Below are 23,028 nucleotides of genomic sequence, written 5' to 3'. Positions count from 1 at the left end.
GACCGCACAGGCAGGAAGCAAGGTGCTCCAAACAACAAGAGTTATTGCTGTTTCAGTGTCACCACTTCAGCCAGGTCACAGAACGGAAAGAGCCATTAGGATCACAGATCATTCCTCTGTGGGTAGGGATTGCAGGCAGGATTGTCAAGATCCAGCAGACAGGCAGCAGGCTGCATGCAGATACCCCTTGGCTTTCCAACCATAGAGCCCCTAGCCCCGAGTGTTTAGCACTCATTGGGGGCCCATTTCAAGGTATGCAGTGGCTCCTGTAGCCAACAGGCCGTGTTCTGTGGTCAGGTGCTTGGATTCTGCAGCTGTGGTGCAGCCAGACAAAAATTCTGTGGCAGCTTCAGTTATGTTTAGTGCAGTAACTCTGGGAGTTAACCACACTCAGAGAAAGGTTGGGGCTGATCACTAGGATGGTCATTTCCATTTATTTTACTCTGCCTAATACATTCTGTATTCAACATGTGACTGATTTTCATAGTGACCTGTTACTGTACTGAAAACGTGTGGGGTAGGAAGCTAGACATTGTTTGGTAGGTCCATAGTGGGAACTGGGGCATCTGGCACTGGGATGGCAGCTTACTGACAGTCACTGTGAAATAAACAACTCAGAGCTGGAGAGACTCCCCCCAGGATTCTGGAACAACTAGTGCAGCACCTCCTCCCTTTCTTCACCCCAACCCTCACCATTCTGAAGCATAATTCTGTAACAGAAGGAATGCTGTGGCAATTCCACAGGGCTCTGCCTTCATGTGACCCTCAGAAAAGTCCTGTTGAACCGCATCTCAGGTAGGCGTTGAGTGAGCAAGGACAGAGATTGGGTCTATGCAGACTTGAGGGTAGCAGGGTGTTCCAAAGAGATGACTGCAGCTTGAGCCCCCACCTCAGGTGGGCTGAGTCTCTGCAGTTGGAAGGGGGAAAATAGTCACCTCTGGGCCTGAGAGTTTGTGCCAAGCTTCAACTCTGAATGGATTTATAATGTTTATAATTGAAACTCAGCCAGACCCTTAGCTACAGAGTCTTCACAGAGGAGTCACAATATATCAACATGCATGGGAGAAAAAAAAAAAGTAAATCCTGTGCTAACACACACAACAGCAACACCTTGAGCAGCCCCCACTCACCCCTTCCCGCCAGGGACACAATCCCAAAGGACAGGCCAGGGAATGAACCTCATTTTACAGATGGTAATGCTGAGGCACAGAAAACGTGTGTTGGGGGGGTAGGGGTGCCAGCATCGACCCTTCCTCCCTGAGACATAAAGAGTCAGAAGGGACCACCAGATCATCTAGTCTAACCTCCTGTACGTCACAGGCCACCAGCACCACCCAGCACCTGCACACTGAACCCAACAACTGAAATGAGACCAAGGTATTACAGCCCTCAAGAAAAAGACGGTTACTCACCGTAGTAACTGTTGTTCTTCGAGATGTGTTGCTCCTATCCATTCCAGTTAGGTGTGCGCGCCGCGCGTGCACGGCTCTTCGGAAGATTTTTACCCTAGCAACTCCGGCGGGCCGGCTGGGCGCCCCCTGGAGTGGCGCCGCTATAGCGCAGGATATATACCCCAGCCGGCCCGTCCGCTCCTCAGTTCCTTCTTGCCGGCTACTCCGACAGTGGGGAAGGAGGGCGGGTCTGGAATGGATAGGAGCAACACATCTCGAAGAACAACAGTTACTACGGTGAGTAACCGTCTTTTCTTCTTCGAGTGATTGCTCCTATGCATTCCAGTTAGGTGATTCCCAAGCCTTACGTAGGCGGTGGGGTCGGAGTTAGATGTTGCAGAACGCAACCGCTAAGCCAGAGGCTGCAACAGCTCTGGACTCCCGGACCAATGAGGCAAAGGTGTGGACCGAGGACCAGGTAGGTGTACAACACATCCCCCGAAAGGGAATGCGAGCCAGGAAGGCAGCTGAGAAGCGTGAGCCCTGGCAGAATGTGCAGCAAGGTGGCTCTATGGCACATGGGCCGAAACAGAAGAGGTGCAGATGCACAACGTCATTGAAGATGAAATCCTCTAGGAGGAGACAGGTATGCCCTTCGTCCGGTATGCCGGTACGATGAAGGTTTTGGGGGCGTTACGAGAGGGCTCAGTCCGCTAGATATAGATTGCGGACGCCCTGCAGATGTCGAAGGAGGGCAACCGTTGCTCTCCTTGCACAGAGAGTGGCTTCGGAAAGAAGACCGGAAGAAAGATATCCTGGTGGATATAAAAGGCCAACACCTCCTTGGGGAGGCAGGTCGGACGTGGTAATAACTGCCCTTGTCCTTGAGGAACACAGTATACCTTGGGCCTATTGTGAGAGTCTGAAGCTCGGAGACTCGTATGGCCGCAGGAAAGACTACAGGAAACTGCCTTGCAGGACAGTTATATCAATGAGCATGTTGACATTGGCTCGAATATGGCAGTCATAAAACTGGGTAGAACCAGATTGAAGAGCCAGGTTTATGGTGGGGCCCCACTGGGGGGGGGTGTATAAACGCTCCAAGCCCTGAGGAACCAGATGGAATGGAGCGGGATCTCTGCGGGAGAAACATTGCGCGTTTCGGAGCAGCATGAGAAACGCTTCCACACGGCCAGATACTTTAACCGAATGGACGATTTTCTACCACCCCGGAGAATCCCGTAGAACCGAGGCCGAACCACGTAACTCGGATCGGTTTAGCCACGCAGGAGTCCTGCTGTGAGGTGCAGGGAATACAAGACTGGGTGGTGAAGGTTGACGCGGAAGCACGACATGGGGTCTGTGCCAAGAGGGTTGCTACCGACAGGTGTAGCAACATGGTGTGCCAGTGCTGCCCAGGTTACACTGGAGCGAACCCAATCAGGGGCGCTCTGTCCCTGCGGAGTTTGAGCAGGACCTTGTGAACCAGCGGGGACAGTGGACAGCGTACGGCAGATGGCTGATCCATGGCCTCAGGAAAATCCTCCAAGACCGAGCCTGGGGAGAGGCCTTGGAACAAGGAGAATTTCTCTCTCTCTTTCCGTTCTCGCGAACGCGAGGAGGGCTATGCGGGGGAAGACCCACTTCTGGAAAACGGGATAAAGACGGGAGGAAACCACCACTTGTGAGATAGGAAGGATCTGCTGAGACGATCCGCCAGCTGAATCGCCTGGTACACAAGGCAGACTGCTCTCAGCTCTCGGACATTGATGTGTAAGGCCAGCTCTTGCGCTGACCGAAGGCCGTGAGTGCGAAACTACACCAGGTGCACACCCAGACAAGAGATGGGCTGTCTGTCATGAGGGACCCCGAGGGGTGAATGAAACAGCATCCCCGGATACACCGGGGAGGACGCCGACTCCCGGTCGAGGGAGCCTAGGCTGCTCGGGGGAAACGAGACGACCACGAGTATGCCATCTCTGCCCGGATGGCACCCCCAGCTGAGCCACGATTGAAGGGAACAGAGGCAAAGCCTGGTATGTTTAGTTGCAAACGTGCCGACAGCCATGTGACTCAGGAAACTGAGGCAAGAGCGAGCCCAAGTTGGCGGGAAGGTCCGTAGACCTTGTACCATTGTTACCCTCGCCTGAAACCAAGGCTGAGGAAAGCAGGCTCTGGCGAGTCTGGAGTCCAGGACGCCCCCAATGAATTCCCTTCCCTATATGGGAATCAGAGTGGATTTTACTATTGATCATCAGGCCTAGACACAGGAATAGGTTCGTGTCGATGCCCACATGACTGGTACTTTGGGCCCGGGGGTTCTTCGAATGAGCCACTCGTCTAGACACGGAGAACGTGTATCAGACGGTGGCGAAGAAAGGCGGCGACTACAGCCATGCACCTTGAATACCCCTGGGCTGTATAGAGGCCAACCGGGAGGGCCGTATACTGGGAATAACGATGGTAGGCCCCAAACCGAGGGTACCTTCTGTGTGGAGGAGAAATGGCAACGTGAAACACACGCGCCCTTCATATCGCGGGCGGCGTACCAGTCTCCGGGATCCCAGGATGGGATGACGGTCGCCCTGGGTACCATGCGGAACTCATCTGCATCGTGACTTGTTGAGTTCCTGCAGGCCTAGGATAGGTCTGAGACCTCCCTTCGCTTAGGGGAATAGGTTTCGCCCTTAGGTACCTCCTGTATAGCTCCGATGAGGAGGAGCGTCCGCACCTCTTGTCAGAGGAATCGCTCGTGAGAGGGGTCCTTAGGAGGGGCGAGGATGGGTAGGCTTTTGCCCCATTGGTGGTCAGAAGGACCCTAATTCTGGCTCCTTTGGGGTGCGGATTGATGGCCACGACCGTGTAAGCCACGCCCGCTGGCGATGTCCTGACCTTGTCAAGGCGCAGGGTAAGAGCGGAGGTCGGGGACGAAACATCAGCGCTGAATTACCGGCGTGTGCATGCCGAGAGAGAGAGAGAGAGAGCAAAGTGACCCTGCTGCCCTTTAGGTTCTGCAGCCTAGGGCCAGTGTTGTCAGAGAACAGGCCTGTGCCACTGAAGGGCAAGATCTGTATAGCGTGCCGCAGCTGCGAGGGAAGGCTCGATAACTGGAGTCCTGAAACGCGCCGCATGGCAACACCCGAGGCCAGAGTCATGGCAGCGGAGTCAGCTGCGTCCAACGAGGCCTGGAGGGAAGCTCTCTCCAGCTCCGTCCTTTGCTGCAGGAGGGCATCGAACTCTTGATGGGAGTTCCGAAGAACCGACTCTGTAAATTTGCCCACCGCAACCCACAGTAGCGGATAAGCAGGGCTTGCTGGTTCGCCACACGAAGTTGCAGGGCCCCCTCCGGGTACATCTTATGGCCCAGTAAGACCACATGCCCAGCCTCTTCGGATTTAGGGGCTGGTCGCATTTCGATTAGAGGAGGGCCGGAGGGGTATGTTCCTGCCCCCGCCTCATCTGGGGAGGAGGAAGAAGAAAGGCCCGGGACAAGCGGGTCCTGTGTGGGCTCGAGCTCCTGGACGACCTCTTGATCCGGTGGGATCTGGGAGCCCGGTGCCGAACCGGAGGTTGCTCTGTACCGGTCGGACGGGGACGACTAATTGTCACCTCTGGCACCCAGAGCTCGGAGGGAACGGAGCGAGATGGGATCACCGGTACGCCTCTGGTGTAGTAGTACACCCACGGCGTCCAGAATGACCACTGATAGGTCTCCTGGAAGACTCTGGAGGGCACATCGGAAAACAGAGTGCTACGCATACGAAGTGTCCGCACGGGACGACACTGATGCGTGGCTGGATGGCCCTGGAGGAGCTGAAAGCTCTTGGTCGAGTCTCCGTCTGTAACTGACGTCGCTCGATGCAGCACCGGGGATCGGTACCGGTAGACAGACCGGTACCGAGAACGAGACCTGCCACCGAAGCTGTGCCGGGTGGTCGACCGAGGGTGCGAGGCTCGATGATCAGGAGTGGCTACGAGCGTCCCGGTGCCTGGGGCTTGATTGGAGCTGAGTGTCCTGGACCGGCGAACGGGATGCTGACCGGTGCCGCGAGCACTACTGGTACCAACATGGAGAATGGTGCCGAGACCTAGATCGGTGACGGGACCGAGAACATCTGCGGGACCGCGACCCTGAACGGTGCCGCTGTGCGGTGCCGAGGTAGGGTGGTCTGATCAAGGCAGGCTTGCCCATCGACTATGTAACCCCCACCGGCGGTGCCGGGGGTTGAGGCAGCGTAGATGCTGTCGTTGCAATCAGCCCCCTCGCCGTGGACACTGTCTCCGGCGTGGAGGGAATAGTGAGCTCGACCATAGCTGGCACCCCGGATGCAGCTTCCTAGCGAGCTCGACCACGGTCCGTACCGGGGAGTGTTCCAGCACCGGACTCGACGGCTTTTGCCTGGCCGGAGTTAATGGTGCGGGCATTGTCGGTGCCGCGGTAGACATCGGTGCCGGGCGATCCGACGGAGCATAGCACTCGGCTGCGGAGCAGGCGGCTCGGACGCAGCTTCAGGGCGAGCTCAACCACGGTCCGTACCGGGGAGCTTTCCGGCACCGGACTCGACGGCTCTTGCCTGGCCGGAGCTAACGGTGTGGATACTGTCGGTGCCGCGGCAGACATCGGTGCCGGGCGATCCGACTGAACATCGCGCTCGACTGCGGAGCAGGCGGCTCGGACGCAGCTTCCGGGCGAGCTCGACCACGGTGCATACCGGGGAGCTTTCCGGCACCTGACTCGACGGCTCTTGCCTGGCCGGAGCTAACGGTGTGGATACTGTCGGTGCCGCGGCAGACATCGGTGCCGGGCGATCCGACTGAACATCGCGCTCGACTGCGGAGCAGGCGGCTCGGACGCAGCTTCCGGGCGAGCTCGACCACGGTGCATACCGGGGAGCTTTCCGGCACCTGACTCGACGGCTCTTGCCTGGCCGGAGTTAACGGTGCGGATATTGTCGGTGCCGCGGCTGACATCGGTGCCGGGCGATCTGACGGAGCATAGCGCTCGGCTGCGGAGCAGGCGGCTCGGACGCAGCTTCATAGCGAGCTCGACCACGGTCCATACCGGGGAGCTTTCCAGCACCGGACTCGACGGCTCTTGCCTGGCCGGAGTGAAAGGTGCGGATATTGTCGGTGCCACGGCAGACATCGGTGCCGGGCGATCCGACGGAGCATAGCGCTCGGCTGCGGAGCAGGCAGCTCGGACGCAGCTTCAGAGCGAGCTCGACCACGGTGCGTACTGGGGAGCTTTCCAGCACCGGACTCGACGGCTCTTGCCTGGCCGGAGTGAAAGGTGCGGATATTGTTGGTGCCGCGGCAGACGTCGGTGCCGGGCGATCCGACGGAGCATAGCGCTCGGCTGCGGAGCAGGCGGCTCGGACGCAGCTTCCGGGCGAGCTCGACCACGGTGCGTACCGGGGAGCTTTCCAGCACCGGACTTGACGGCTCTTGCCTGGCCGGAGTAACTCTTCATCCTCCAGGAGAGAGGTCCATGCCGAGGGTACGTCGGAGTCAGCGACGGTGGTGCCAGGAGGCCTTGGCGGCACCGGCGGTCCGGTGCCGAGGGAGCGCGCCGTGAAAACTAACTAGCGCTCGGCGCCGAGAGCGGAGGAGCAAGAGCTGCCTCCCTCAGGAGCTGTTTAAAACAAAAGCCCCGCTCCCCTTTGTTCACGGATTAAGGGCCTCACAAATGCGGCACTTATCTGTGAGGTAAGATCCCTCGAGGCACTTAGGAGAAGATCTCTTGTCGGCAGCAGCTTGTGGCCCGCCGAGCATTAGAAACCCTGTGGACCGGGCATCGGACCCGGCCCCGGGTGAGGGGAAGGGGATAAACCCCAACCCCTGTAAAATAAATACACTATACTATTCTACAAACAAACAGAGTTAACTACAACTATAAACAGAACGAGAGAAAACTACGAGTAGCTAGAGAAGTGGAGGTCAGCTGAGCTGTGCTCCACTGTTCCAACGGCCGTCACGGGCGGAAAGAAGGAACTGAGGAGCGGACGGGCCGGCTGGGGTATATATCCTGCGCTATAGCGGCGCCACTCCAGGGGGCGCCCAGCCGGCCCGCCGGAGTTGCTAGGGTAAAAATCTTCCGAAGAGCCGTGCACGCGCGGCGCGCACACCTAACTGGAATGCATAGGAGCAATCACTCGAAGAAGAACTAGACTATTACATGCCACAGGCAGCGAATAGGAGGGACTGAAGTGCACCAGTGCAGGAGGCCACCACGATGGCAGGGACATGATTGAGATACACCCAGATAATCCTAGTAAGTGACCTACACCCACACAGTGAAGAGGAAGCTGAAAAACCCCTCAACAAGGTCCCTGCCAACCTGGCCTAGGGGAAAATTCCCTCCCAACCCCACATATGGCAATTGGGTAGATCATGTGCATGTGAGCAAGAACCTGCCAGCCAAGCACCTGAGACAGAGAATGCTCGGTGCCCACCCCTCCTATATTCTATCTCCAGCCACAGACATCCCGGATGCTTATGCATAAGGAGATTAAAAAATGAAAACAAAACCCAGAACACATTGTGGGAGGGATCCCGTCTTGACCCCTGCAGGTGGTCTCTGGTAGTGGGAAGATGGCTAGCGTAGACACAGCCAGAGCATATGAGCCATAGCAGGGAACAAAACCCAGGATTCTGAGTTCCCACAGCCCACTACTCAGCAGCACTGCCTTACATTCCCTATCCATCATACTCCTCTCTCTCTCTCTCTTTCTCACACACACGATGCTGTTTCTATCCATGTCCCGCTCCAGACAGCTAGCCTGTATCCAGGCTGTGTGAGTGCATTGGTGAAGCATGTCTGTTCCTTTCAGGGCTGTCTTTCAAGCCACACAAGTCAGAAACCAGAGAAGCCCAAGAGCAGCTCCTGGGCTCACGATCACATTACAGCACAGGAAGGAAGAGGGCACTTTGATCGAGCTGGGATTGCTTTAAATGGTTTCCATGCCAATATCTAAGCCACTGGAATTAGCTCCCCAACATCCCAAATATATCTCCCCCCACCCAGAGGCACTTCCTGTCCCGGACACAGTGCCAGAGTAACAGGGGATGGATGGCCTGGATCCTTGTGTGTGTGCAGAGGTGCAGGCCGGGTCTGCCCCCAGAGTAGCAAGTCACCTTGGCTAGATACCACAGGAAGCAGCACCCTAGAAATATGCAGAATACTCTCCCCCTGCTCTCGTTTGGGGAGAGGCTGTAGGAGCTCACCTGGACCCCTTTCTCCCTGCTTACATCCCCTCAGATACAGCTCTCCTTGGGGGATGCTAGGATGACATTTTCAACAAAGGCATCTGCTACCCATCTTCTGAAATGGTAACAACCAACAGAAGTTTGTGGGGAAGCACTAGAATTGGGGCTCCTGCTTCCCAAGCTGCACCACTAGCCCAAGGGCAACAGAAGCTCTCCCCATTTGCCCCCTACACCTTCCACTCTGCACTTGCCCAGGAGCACACTGCTGGTTCTGCAGCTGGTAACCAGAGGGTTAACAATGCCCAGGGAACTGCAGGAAGTCTCCTTGCTTTTGGCACGAACAATTGGGCTATTGTGGGAGGGCAGGCAAGTGTGGGCAGATTTCTGGCACTGGGAGTTACCAAATGGGTGTATTGCTCCTGCCATGCACTCTCCTCCTCCCTGGTCAGGTACAGAAAGAGAGTGAGTACATCTCCCCGGCCCTGCACACAGATCTAGATGTGGTCAGAGCCACACAAGACACAGCAATCCGCTGCCAAAGGTTACCGAGCCATCCCGAGAAGAGGAATCATGCCGCTGAACAACCTGGCTTCTACTGCCTCAACGATCATTTATTACAGGAGCCAGTGCCACATCCGAATAGAGACACATGCATTCAAAGCTTCTAGAGGGCAGCAGGATGGTTCCTTGCTATGCTTTCTAAGCCGTTGCATGCTAGCTGCAGAGCATGGCTAGCAACAGAACGAGCTATTCTGAAGTCAGGGGGATTGGTAGCAGGAGATACAAGGCTCTCCCTTCACCCCACAGACATATTCCAAGGCAGGATTCCAAACGTGGGGCAAAGGTGGTTGGCCACAGAAGCCAAAAACAAAACAAAACAAAACAAACAAACAAAAAAACCTCTCGCTCCCCCTCTCCCCAACTCTATGCTGCCAGCAGGGCACAACTGAAAGAGAACATTTGGCTCCCACCTTGGCCAGTATAGGATCTACTGCATAATTAGGAGAAAGATAAAGCAGCAGAGGTTGGAGGGGGTGTGCGTGGAAGAGGAGACAATCATCATGTTAAACAGTGAGGGGCACACAGCAGCAATTACCAGGCGCTTAGTAGGGGAGATGTCAGTAAAATTTATTACTGCTTCTGAACTGGAAAAGAGGGAGGAGAAGAAAGATTGAGATGGCAGAAAGATGGGGACAATGAGAGGGGACAAGCCAGGCCTTAGAAACCACAGCCTGGTTGCCTGAAGTACACTAGAGCTTCCTGCAGCCCAGCCAAGGCTCCAGGGAAGTGCTGGGAATTGCCAAACAGCACACATGCAAGCTCCAAGGACACAAATCTCAACCTCAGACAGGAAAGAAAAGCAGCAGAGCAGGGTCCAGGGAGCAGCTGCTGCCCTTTAAGTTCATATGGTGGAAAGTCTCCTCTGGGGTGAGGGAGGATTTTAGGTGTTAATGGCACTCTGTCCCCTGCATGGCCAAGCCCTTAACCAACATTAACCTACCCTCTCAACCCCTTCAGCGAGGGCAGAAAAGCACATCCCCAGGTTTCAGACGGACGCACAGAAAGGGGAAGTGACTTGCCCATGGTTACAGAGTGAGTCAGCAGCTGAGCTAGGAAAAGAACCCAGGAGTCCTGATTCCCAGACCCTGGATTGGTCCATATCACTGAAATGTGCTGGGTTTGGCCTCCCCGAGTCACTCTGGATGTTTCCTGCAGTGCAGACAGGAGACACAACCACAGCCCTGTGTGAGTCAGAGTACAGACATTAACACCCCAGGATCCCAGCCTGCTAGGAACAGGCACTGGTACACACCATGCTGGCTACAGTGCAGTAGAAAGCCTAGTGGGTTAATGGGTAGCTAGACATTGTGATGCATGTCCGTCTCCACCTCCCGCCTGGGCCTCCCCCCTCCATCTCCCACACAGGCTAAGTGACCAGGCTCTCTCCCATCTGCAGCTACAGTCCAGTGCTACCCATTAATCTGACAACACTAACCTTGCAAGTGTGGCCAGCGTCTCCACTGTCCCTTCACTCGGACTAGCTCAGAGACCCCTTTGGGTATCAGCCTCCTGCTCTGGCTCAGGAGCAATGCTGGCTTCCCATTCATTTCCAGACCAAAGTTGATAATTCGATTTCTTATGTTTAGCGGCCTAAGTGGATTTGCCCAGCATCTTACATCCCTGCCTCCCCGCCCTGCTTTTCACCTGTGGGTCCACGAGCCTTCTCTACAGCAGCTCCTGTGTCACGCCAAGTCTCAGGTGAAGACATCACTTTCCTCGTTTGCCTCTTAATTGCTCTCTTCCTCTGAAGTTACTCATCTCAGCAAAGCCCTTTGGGATACTGTGTAAGATGCACTATACAAGATAAAGAGTACCGTATAACTTCGGGTCCCAATTAGGGAGCTCACTGCTCTTAGGGGAAGGGTTAGGGATGAGTCTGCAGCCATTGGCAAAGCACTGACAGGTTGTATTCCATGCTCTATGACCAGCTTTGCTCAACTAACTTAGTATGTTCTTCATCTAAAACATCAGGCACGGGCACTGAAGGGGTCAGATATAAGGATTTTTTTATGGAGAGGCTCAAGCACCTTCACAGGGGAATCTGCCCAGGAGCAAATGTTTCTCTAGGCTGCAATGTCTTCTCCCTCAGCAGACAAGGCAAGAGTCTGGGTGGCCATTGGCATAAATAGGGCAAGGAAGCTAGCCCTGCCATTGTTTGGATAGCTCTAGTCCTGCTAATCCAGCAACTGTAGGCTCATCTGAGCACTCATAGCCCTAGCTCCTGGAGGCAGCTCAGAAGAGAAAGACTGGCCCCAATTTAAACAAGACAAATGGAAAAATGAGCACAGCTAAGCCAACAGCCCAGGCTGACAGTGCAGAGACAGTCACGTCCCCACACTCAAGGAATCAGGAGGAGCATGTTACCCTGGATTTCCAAGCTGGATCACTAATTGATCTGGATGGCAGTGTGACTCGCAGAGACAGAAGGGAAAGGACCACACATATTTGGATTTGGTTCTGTTATGTGGGTCCTCGCAGCTCACTTCTGGAACAGAGATTCTGTGCCTGTGCCTTTAAAGGTGGTTCCAAAGACCACACAAGGGTTAAATCCACCTATAAATATCAGTTCCCAGCAGGGCTGCTGCTCTGAACCCTCCAGCCATCTGTTCTTGCGTTCCCCCCCTCTAAGATTGTAACATCTGAAATACGTTCCAAACTCTTAGGAGTCCTCCCAAAAATAGACTCAAGCTGGCTTAGCTCTGCTGCCTGCCTATGTGTGTGCATGAGTGTGTCAGTGTGTGTGCGCCTGCGCCAGCGTGAGCTTTCATCCATGTGCATGTGACCAAGACCGCAAGTGTGTGAGTGAGCAAGTGTACCCATGTCAGCGGGAGTCTGTATGCATGGGAATGCCTGCTTGAGCATATCTGTGTGAACCTGTACAAGCATGCCCATGCCAGTGGGAGTGTGCATGTGTCAGCGTGCCCACACCAGCGTGTGTGGACGTGAATTTGCCCACATAAGCATGTCTGTGTGCAGAAGAGGCCCATGGGGAATGTGCAACTCTTGCCATGCTGCATTCTCTGGTGTCAAGGGGAGGCATGGTAGAAACCAGAGACCCAGGCTGAGGCCTTCTTTGTATCACTTTCCCTCCTGCTGAAACTACACTATTGTGGCTGGCAGGTACCCAGCCACTGTTCATTTTGAGCATTCCCTGGATACTTCTGTGAGAGCCCTATACCCCCCCCCTCACAAGGGCCCACCCAGACAATGGGTGCAGGCAGTGAGTACATGGGGGTTCCATTCACCAAAACGGGGGTGGAGGATGGGGTATCTGGGGTATTCTGTCTCCTGGCTGCCAAGACCTGTAAACTAAACAGAATCAGCCTTGGACATCAGAACCTGGTTAGAAAGGTGACTGAGGCCCTACCGGGGTGGGGCTGCAGCCAGAGCCATGCTAGCTACCACCTCAGCACACCACACTCGGGCATGGCTGGTGGCTGCAGGATTTCCCCAACCAATGTGTACATAGATTATGGAGGCAAGTCTTATGTACATTGCACCTGACTGAATTCCCACACACTCTGTCGGGTCCTCTCTCTCTCTTTAGGGACTCATACAGCTCCCCGACTGTAGTGTCTGAGCCTCATAAATATCAGGGGATTTACCTTCACAACCCCCTGTGTTACTAAACCCATTCTACCGAAGGCACAACAGGCACACAGAGATTCAGCAACTTGCCTGAGGTCAGACAGGGTTTCCAGTGGAGCTGGAAACTGAATACAGATCTCCTGAGTCCCAGCCCAGTTCCTCACCACAAGCCCATGTCTCCTTTCTAAACACCCTGCATTAGTTTGTCATAGGGCTCTGCCAGGGGCCAGACAATTCCTCCCCAGCCCATGCCGGTCAAGAGGACTCGGAGCAGTTATGCTTGCAGCCTGGGTTGGGCCTGCGTTTTGGAATGAACCCCTCCTTGCTCCTAAGGTGACTTTTTCTCCAGTCTCATTTTAAACAAGTTTAATCTCGACGTTAAAACAAAAAACCACCCTGACCAGAATTCACAGAGAGGGACCGTCACAAGACCATGCCCTGCCCTTGGCTAACCCAACACTCCAGGATAAAAACAGAGAGCACATGACCACAAAGCACTGAAGGCCAGTCAGCAGGTGCCCATTTCTTCAATCGTGAAGGCTAATCGCGGCTTAGCGAAGACCCAGATTTTGCTTCCAGTGATCTCCAGGTGAATGTGTCTCCCCCAACAACTTGGCTGGGGTCATATACAGTGAAACCAAAAAAGCAGCAGAGCCGGGGATCAGGTCACGGGGCCCGAGGGTTCTACTTTTATTGAGATTATGGCCCCAGAAGGGATCTCCAGGATAGCAACCTTGGTCACACGTAGCACCATGGAGTGGATCAGCCACAGCACAGCACATGTGGGACTTGACCTGCCTTTCAGACACACAGTCGTGGTGTCTGGGAAGTGTGCTGGGTTATAGAACCTGGGGGAATCTTTTCTAGCTGTTTATTACCAAGATGTAACAGGACTAAACTTACTAGCTATGATGGATGCTGCCACCCATCCAGCCCGGGGGCACTGCATTTCACTATAACATGCTGTCAATCAGCTTTCCATTTAATACGCTTTAAAAGAGACACAATGACTGCCAGGGATGGTCAAATAGTAGAAAATACTACTAATCCCACAACTTGTCATGGGATTTGCCAAATGCGTCACTGGCTGAACAGCCATTGCACTAATATGTTACTTGGCCCTACAGAATCAGGAGGACAGAGTTAAGGAGCAGAAGTAGATTCAAAGTAGAACAAGGCCCAGATCCAAATCTACAAGCTGCCCAAAAGCTCAGGAACCCTCCCACGCAAATACACACACACACACACACACTTCTTCCTATCACCAGCCCCCTGAAAGGACCCCTCTATCTCAAAAACTGAGTGCTCTCGCCCACCTTCAAGTTTTTTATATGCCCAAGACAGGACCAGTTAAACATGGGATACAGCAATGGATGTTATGGACCAGATTTTCCCCAAGAACCTAGCACCTGACATGCACCCCAAATCTGGCCCCAATTGTGGGCACTAAGCATTTGAAATTCTGGCCCTAAAGTTTCAGCCTTCTGGGAAACAGCCACATATGCAGAGCCACCTCAACAGACTGAGTCAACACAGCCCTAGAATCTTCCCTGAGAGGGAAAAAAATAACCCATTGATCCAGTTATTGATTGGATGCAGGAGTTTGTTTGTGTTTGTTTTAAAGTTTGCCCATGGGTCAGACCTTGTTACAAACGTCTTTCCTAGTGATTACGTTAGAAACAGACTGTGCCAAGCTCCGGTCACCTGCCTGGGGAGAAACATGAAGGCAGGTGTGGAAGTTAAATAGTCCCTCAGGGACGCTTCCCTCCTCCCACTCTTTCACCATTAAAAACAATTGCTAGGATGGAAGAACACTACTAACAGCTGTAGTGTGGGCCACAAAACAGTGTGTGCCCTGTGGGAAAGAGTGGATCAGGCAGTGCAACAACTGCTTACGGTACAAAATGTCAAAGGGGACCGATTGCCAGGAAGTTTAGACGGGATTTCAGTTTGGTTGGGGGCAGGAGAGGAGGTTTGGGTGGAGGGGTTTAAACAACCCTGCCATTAACAAATCCACATTCATGGTTCTTTTCCTTCATTTCAGGAAGAATGACTGGGATTTAAAGATTTCTGCAGCATTTGTAACCCAACCATTGCAGCACTAGGCTAGGACAGGAGAGCCAGAAAGGGAAACTGACCAGAAAATCATGGAACTAACCAATCTTCCAAGAGAATGGCAAAAAGCAAAACACAGGAATAGTGAGGAGGAAGCTGGTTTTCAGAACAATCTCTGGGGTTACTGCCAACGTCAGTAATTATTGTAATTATCATGTTGAACATACATTCTCAGCGCTGTGACTGGCCAAGCTCACGTTTGCACCAAAGCCAGCAGACTGCAGTTTTCTCACTGGGGTGCCTCCTATTAAGCTCCCAAATAAAGGTGCCAGTTCTCAGAGCTTCTGAGTACACACAGCTCCCACTGAAGTCAGCAGCGTTAGGTGCCCAGGGCTGGAATTGTTGGTCTACACTTCTAAAGCAATGTGATGCATCTGAGCAGCCTGCAGGTCATTCTGACTTAATTAATGTCTCCTCCTCCAGTCCTTAACAGGGCTCCTGGCCCCCGTTCACCTTCTCCCCCAAGCTCTACTGATGTGAGCTCAGCAAGCCACTACTGCAACACTGAGGGGTGGATTTCTACAGCCAGATGCAATAAAAAAAAATCCCAAATTTTGTTCATTGGGGGACTTTGGTGTTTATGAAAACAACAAACTAAAGGCACTGAGCATTGCCAGGCATAGTACAGACAGGATCCCACACCACACAGCTCTGCCAATGCATCTTGGGCCAGCAGTCATAACACCCTGGAGAGAAGATCAATTCATCTCATTGGTTGCAGAATGTATTGGATTAGCGGATTAACCACACTCTGTTAGGGGGCCTTTTCAGGTATTGATAAAAAGGGGGATTATTTGAAGACCATTAAATATGTTTAAGGAAATCTGGTGCTAGACAGGACTGGGCTTTCTGACCAGAGACATACGTCCACAGGCATTAACCCTTCTTTCTCTCTACACCTTCCGAAGCTGGGGGAACTGGGTTTTAGAGACTGAAAAGGGAATAGAAGGTAGCAAGGGCCTAGGGCTAGGCACAAGCAGGTGCACTATATATTTCCCCAGGCAGCTGTACTAGTGGATTCTCATCCTAACCCTGGAGCACCTCCTACTGTCCCAGCTCCAAGGGTCCAGGCCCTCCATAGCTCTGCCAATATCCCTCACTCTTGATCTGCACTACCCTATGTGATTCCAGTCCTAGAGTCTCAACAGACCTCTGCCAACACATTCCAGGTGTCACCTGCATCACTTGCCCGCCCACCCCCACCAGGTTATCCCAGTTCCTGAGCAAACTCTTGCCTTACCTACACTGCAACATGTTCACAGCTGTACTCAAACATGGTAAAAAAAAGTTACCCACCTTCTCGGAGATGTGTTGTTCATGTCCATGCCAATCAGGTATGTGCGTGTGCACGTGCACGGTAGCCGGAAGATTTTTCCCATAGCAGCATCCATCAGGTCAGTCTGGGCGCCCCCCTCATGGCGCTCAATATAGAGCCCTGCCGAACATGCCAACCCCTCAGTTCCTTCTTGCCGCCTACTCCAACGGAGAGGTAGGAGTGTGGGTATTGGAATGGACATGAACACCACATCTCGAAGAACAATTGTTACAAGAAGACGAGTAACCGTTTTTTCTTCGTGTGCTTGTTCATGTCAATTCCAATCAGGTGACTCACAAGCCCAAGTTTAGGTGGTGGGGTCGGAGTTTTCCACTGATTGGAGCACTGCTCGTCCGAAGGCCGCATAGTCTGTGGCCTGCTGGGTAATCGCATAGTGTGTGGCAAAGATGTGGATGGAGGACCATGTCGTGACCCTGAAGATTTCCTGAGTGAGAACCTGAGAGAGGAACACTGTTGATGAAGCTAGCGCCCTGGTGGAGTGCACAGCAATCAGAGGTGCAGGAACACCTGCCAGGTTGTAGCACTCACAAATACAGAACGCTATCCATGACGAAATGCGTTGTGACAACACAGGCAGTCCTTTCATTAGGTCTGCCACTGACACAAATAACTGGACTGATTTTCTGAACGGTTTCGTTCTCTTGATGTAAAAGGCTAGCGCCCTGCAAACATCCAGAGAGCGGAGTCTCTGCTCCCTGCTGTTGGAATGTGGCTTAGGATAGAATACCATGAGAAAGAGGTCCTGGTTGATGTGAAATAGTGACACAACCTTCGGGAGGAAAGCAGAATGAGGCCTGAGTTGAACCTTGTCCTTACAGAACACAGTGTAAGGAGGTTCTGATATTAGGGCCCTGAGCTCAGACGCCCTCCTGGCCAAGGTTATTGCTACCAGGAACACCATCTTGTAAGAGAGGTAGAGCAGGAAGCATGTCGCTAACGGTTCAAAGGAGGGTCCCATGAGCTTAGAAAGGACCAGGTTGAGGTCCCAGGCAGGGACAGGCTGACGGACGTTAGGGTATAGACTGTCGAGCCCTTTTAAAAACCAGCAGACCATAGGGTTAGCAAACACTGAGCGGCCCTCCACACCTGGGTGAAAAGACGAGATGGCGGCTAAGTGCACTCTTATTGATGACAACGAAAGCCCATGTTGCTTCAGATGGAGGAGGTAGTCCAGAGTAAGCAGCACTGAGGCTAGCATCGTGGACGAATGGCGCAGTGCCGACCCAGATTGAAAATCTCTCCCACTTGGCAAGGTATGTGGCTCTTGTAGAGGGTTTTCTGCTGCCAAGGAGGACTTGTCTAACCTGATCTGAACAGGAAAGCTCCATTGGGTTCAACCATGGAGCTTCCATGCCATGAGGTGAAGTGACTCGAGGTTCAGATGTTGAAGTTGGCCATGATCTTGTGTCAGAAGGTCCGGGAAGAGCGGCAGGGTGATCCGGGCTTCCACGGACATGGCTAGGGGAGATGTGTACCAGCACTGACGGGGCCAGGCTGGTGCTATCAATATGACCTGAGCTCGTTCCCTCTGGATCTTGAGGAGCACCTTGTGAACCAGCGGTATGGGCAGAAAGGCGTATAGGAGACAACCTCCCCAGTGGAGGAGGAACGCACCCACGCTGGAGCCCAGCCTGTGATTTTGGAAGCAGCAGAAGGGAGGGAGGGATAGCTCAGTGGTTTGAGCATTGGCCTGCTAAACCCAGGGTTGTGAGTTCAATCCTTGAGGGGGCCACTTAGGGATTTGGGGCAAAAATTGGTCTTGTTAGTGAAGGCAGGGGGCTGGACTCGATGACCTTTCGAGGTCCCTTCCAGTTCTAGGAGATTGGTATGTCTCCAATTATTACCTTTATTACCTAGAAATGCTGGCACTTCCTGTTGTATCATGTGGTGAACAGGTCTATCTGGGGAAAGCACCACCTCTGGAAGATTGAAATTGCGATGTCCAGGCAAAGGGACCCACTTGTGGCTGTGAAACAACCTGCTGAGGTGGTTCACCAGCTCGTTCTGCACCCCAGGGAGGTATGGTGCTTGCAGGTATACTGAATGTTCTACACAGAAGTCCCACAGCATGAGGGCTTCCTGGCACAGGGGAGAGGAGTGTACACCCCCATTTGTTGCAGTAGAACATTGCTGTTGTATTGTCCATCATGACTGATACACATTGCCCCGTTAAGTGTGCCCGGAAGGTATGGCACACCAGGCGCACCGCTCTAAGTTCTCTGACATTGATGTGGAGACCCAGGTCTGCCTGAGACCAGAGGCCTTGAGTCCTGCGGTCTCCCAGATGTGCTCCCCAGCCCAAGTCTGATGCATCCGTCACTAGCGACAGAGACGGCTGCAGAGTGGCAAAGGGGACCCCTGAGCATATCTCCTGAGGGTTGAGCCACCACAGGTGAGAGTCAAGGACTGGGCAAGGCAGGGTCACGACCCTGTCCAAGCTGTCCTGGGCTGGGCGATACACTGACGCCAGCCACGACTGAAGAGGTCGAAGCCTGAGTCTGGCGTGCTGCACCACATAGGTACAGGCAGCCGTGTGTCTGAGAAGCTTCAGGCACTTTCTCGCTGTGGTGGTGATGGGAAACTGTCTGAGGCCTTGAATTAGATCAGTCAGGGCCTGAAACCTTGCTTCTGGCAGGTATGCCCTGGACTGGGTCGAGTCCAGTACTGCCTCTATGAACTCTATCCACTGGATGGGGGACAGAGTCGATTTTGCTTTGTTTAGAAGGAGACCTAGGTTGGCGAAGGTGGTTCTGATGAATCTGACCTGAGCTTCCACTTGGGTCCTGGAGCGGCCCCTGATCAGCCAGTTGTCAAGGTACGGAAACACCTGTACCTGGTACCTGTGCAAGAACGTGGCAGCAACTGACATGCACATGGTGAAGACTCAATATGCTGCTGACAGGCCGAATAGAAGGATGGTAAATTGGTGGTGGGTACTGTTGACCACAAACCTGAGATACTTTTTGTGGGTCTGAGTGATTGCGATATGAAAATATGCATCCTTCAAGTCGAGGGCGGCATACCACTCTGCTGGATCCAGTGAGGGGATGATGGAGGCCAAGGAGATCATGCGGAACCTGAGTTTCTTCACCAACTTGTTGAGTTATTGCAGGTCCAAGATAGGCCTGAGGCAGGCTTTGGCTTTCGGTATTAGGAAATACCGGGAATAAAAGCCCTCACCCCTGTGCTCCTGAGGAACCTCCTCCACTGCCCCTAGAGATGGGAGCGACTGCACCTCCTGGATAAGGAGCTGCTCGTGAGAAGGGTCCCTGAAGAGGGATGGGGAAGGAGGGTGGAAGGGCAGGGGGACACATAATTGGATGGAGTATCCCCTCTCTATCGGGTGGAGCACCCAGCGGTCCGAAGTGATATGGGACCATGCATGGTAGAAAGGGGACAGTCGGGAGGAAAAGGTAAGGCAGGGTAGATCTAGTTTCTGTTCTGGTGCGCCGTCCTCGACCACATCTTCAAAAGGCCGATTTGGGTCTGGAAGGTGGTTTGGATTGACCAGAGCCCTGGCCTGAGGACAGGTGTTGTCTTTTCCTGCCACTCCTATCCTCTCTCTCAGAACTGGAAGGGGCCTTGACAGGTCATCAAGTCCAGTCCCCTGCCTTCACAGCAGGACCAAGTACCATCAGATTTTTGCCCCAGATCCCTAAATGGCCCCCTCAAGGATTGAACTCACAACCCTGGGTTTAGCAGGCCAATGCTCAAACCACTCCTGTTCCCCTCCAAGAACCATCCTGGCAATTCTGCTAATAGAACCTCAGAGGAGGTTGTGGCCTAAAGTGTTTCCACAGTGTGGCAGGAGTGTGACGGCCCAAAGGGGTGGCCCAGAGGGTGGCTCGTGAGTCTTTCAGACTATGCAGCCTCTTGTCTGTCTTTTCAGAGAAAAGAGTCATACCCTCAAATGGGAGGTTCTGAATGGTCTGTTGGACCTCATAAGGGAGCACCAAGACTTGGGGCCAGGAGCCCCTTCTCATGGCCACCCCAATAGCCATGACCCTATTGGTGGCATCAGAAGAAGTGAGTTTTTTTACCCACAAAAGCTTATGCCCAAATAAATCTGTTAGTCTTTAAGGTGCCACAGCACTCCTTGTTGTTTTTGTGGATACGGACTAACACGGCTACCCCCTGATACTTGGCATCAGCACCATTCAACATGGCCTGGAGGGAAGCCTGGGAGACTAGCTTTCCCTACTCCACCAAGGCCAAGAACTCGACTAGGGAGTCTGAAGGGAGGAGCTCTGCAAATTTGGCCATTGCCACACAGGTGTTATAAAAGTACCTGCTGACAATGGCCTGTTGGTTCGAAATATGGAGCTGAAGACCCCCTACAGAGTAGACGTTTCTCCTGGTAAGGTCAAGTCACTTAGCCTCCCTGTTTTTAGGGGAGGGCTCCTGGAAACCCTGCCACTCACACTGATTAGCAACATACATGATAAGAGAGTTGGGAGGTGGGTAGGAGTACAAATGTTCATAGTCCTTGGAGGGCATGAAATAATGCCTCTCATTGCGCTTGGCAGTGGGCAGCAAGGAAGCTGATGCCTGCCACAGGGTCTTGATGGTATCCACAATAGTTTTAATCAGTGGTAGGGCAATACAAGAAGGTCCTGAGGGGGCGAGGATATCCACCATGGGATCAGCCTCCTCGACCACCTCCTCAGCCTTAATGCCCAGACCCTGAGCAGCAACTGTTGTAGCGCCCTGTTGTCCTCAAGCACTGGGGCAATGGCTGGCTGTGCCTGCCAATGCCTCTTCCGGAAATGACGAGGAGGAAGCCCCTATAAGCAGAGAATGCTCCCTGCCATCAGCTCCCATGGGGTCCTGCGATTCTTGGGGGAATGTCTATGCCGATGGAGCGCCCGTCGGCGCCGGGGCTGTCAATGCCAAACTGAGCGTTGGTATGGGCACCGGAGACACTGGTGGTACAGCCGGTGGAGCCAGTGCCGAACCAGCTGCCTGAGCCAACAAAGGTGGCGGGGCCATTGTCTGTGCTGCTCTCGGTGCCAAGGTTGTCATCGGTGCCAAAAATGCTGTTGGCGCCGGCACAGAGGTTGAAAGAGTTGCCGGTGCTGGTGCCGGTGCTGCAGCTGATGGCGTTGGCATGTAGACAAACACCAAGGCGAGCTGCGCGGTTGAAGGCAGGACAAATGTGGTTGAGGCCACTGAAGAAGCTGCAGAGCAGTGCTGTTCCCTTCCTGGCTTTGGTGAAAGTCCCAGGGGGTCCAGAATGGCCCCTGTGGTGGATTCTGCCACTGTGGTGGCCATGACTGGGGCTCTTGCCTGTCTCTCCCCAACCTCGATCATCGGCTCCCACTCCTCCAAGAGTGGTAGGAATCAGACTCTGACTCCAAGCTTCGGTGCCTCAAGTGTTGAGAGTTTGGGGAGCAACTAGGCTCTCTGTCTGAGTGGGCCGGTGCCGAAGGATGTGGAGAGGGAGAATGCCTGGACATCATTGAAGGCTTCCCTCCACTCCACCTAGGGGCAGGATGGGATCGCCAGCGCAGGAGGTTCCTCCCTCCTAGAGGGAGAGAACGGCACCGTAAGGTGCAGCAGAGCCCGAGCAGCTTCAAAAGCTTCCAGCGTCGAAGGAAGCAGCAGCTGCTGGCACGTAAGTGAACGTGGGCGGCACAGACTCAACTGCCTCGCCTGGGCAGGAGTCGACATGGCCATAATGGGGGATCCTGAGCTGTGGCCTGCCTGGGGTCTCACTTCCTTAGATTTAGCCAGAGGTGACCAACTATCCAGCTTTTCCTTCCGGGGCAACGACGAGTGAGATTGGTGCCTGCTGTGCCTTGGGAGGTGCCATGCTGGTACCGGCCAAGCATCCCGGGACAAGTCCTTTCTCTGCACCGAACTCGATGACAGCGCCGGGGTGTTCCATGTCGACGAGGAAGTGTTAGGAGCCAGGTCCCCTGAGCCCAGGTCTGAATGTGGGTGTACAGCTGCCTCCATGAGGATCACTTTAAGCCACTGCTCCCTTTCTTTAAGAGTTCTAGGGCAGAACTCGCAGCAGATCTTACAGCAATCCTTTTGGTGACCTCCCCTAGGCTCCGTAAACACGGGGAGTGTGGATTGCTCTTTGGCATGCGCTTTGCGCAGACCACACAGTTTTTAAACACTGGGGACCATGGCATACCACAGCTCCAGGGAGCTGGAAGGTGGGTGGAGACCCCGCCAACAACTGTAATCACTAACTAAAAGGATAAACTAACTATATACGAACAACTGGAGTTGAAAGCGCTTGCTAAAGCAAAGGCTACAGGAAGTTCCAGCCACTGTCACTGGCGGTAAGAAGGAACTGAGGAGGTGATGGGTCGGCAGGGCTCTATATTGAGCACCATGAAGGCACGACTCTAGGGGGTGCCTGGACCAACCCAACGGATTCTGCTATGGGAAAAATCTTCCAGCTACCGTGCATGTGCGCACGCACACACCTGATTGGAATTGACATGAACAAGCACTCAAAGAAGAACATTGCGTAGCGTACACAGGACCATGGCCATTGAATCAAAACGGGAAAATGATTTATTTGTGGACAGACACCTTTAGGGAAGAGGAGAGCCATTTCTCCAGTGTCCAGCTTCCCTGGTGCAGAGCAGGGGGCTGAGGTGAAAGCTACAGCTTAGACCCATGGGAACCCCCAGCAACTTCTCTTCATTGCATTCCCAACCTTTTTTACACATCTTAAGTTCACTTCATTTCAATGGAGTGAATTCTCTTTACAAGAGGATTTATTTCCCCTTTTCCATTTCTTAGCCCATCACATCCTCTTCTGCTAAAATAAAAACAGTAAATCAATTTCTCTCCTTCCTTGCCTTGGAAGTA

The 23,028-nt window shown here is 53.5% G+C and overlaps 1 protein-coding gene and 1 long non-coding RNA gene across 8 annotated transcripts in view; one reads left to right on the top strand and one right to left on the bottom strand.

The window, feature by feature from the left end:
* Window positions 1-23,028, bottom strand: part of BCL9L (BCL9 like) — a 135,824-nt gene that overhangs the window by 42,668 nt on the left and 70,128 nt on the right. For 2 of the 7 annotated variants that reach the window (XM_044997081.1, XM_044997083.1), the window contains one exon: window positions 10,803-10,952. The exons of the other annotated variants lie outside the window; for them this stretch is intronic. The gene's annotated coding sequence lies outside the window, so the exon portion shown is untranslated. The remainder of the gene's footprint in view (window positions 1-10,802; window positions 10,953-23,028) is intronic. 7 annotated transcript variants of the gene reach the window in all.
* On the top strand, window positions 691-16,047 carry LOC123354827. The gene is made up of 3 exons (XR_006574911.1): window positions 691-795; window positions 10,745-10,856; window positions 14,791-16,047. It is a non-coding gene; the product is annotated as an uncharacterized LOC123354827 (long non-coding RNA).

Source organism: Mauremys mutica, chromosome 22 (assembly GCF_020497125.1).
Source record: "Mauremys mutica isolate MM-2020 ecotype Southern chromosome 22, ASM2049712v1, whole genome shotgun sequence".
NCBI classification, from domain to species: domain Eukaryota; kingdom Metazoa; phylum Chordata; order Testudines; family Geoemydidae; genus Mauremys; species Mauremys mutica.
This window is presented reverse-complemented; position numbering and strand designations above follow the sequence as displayed.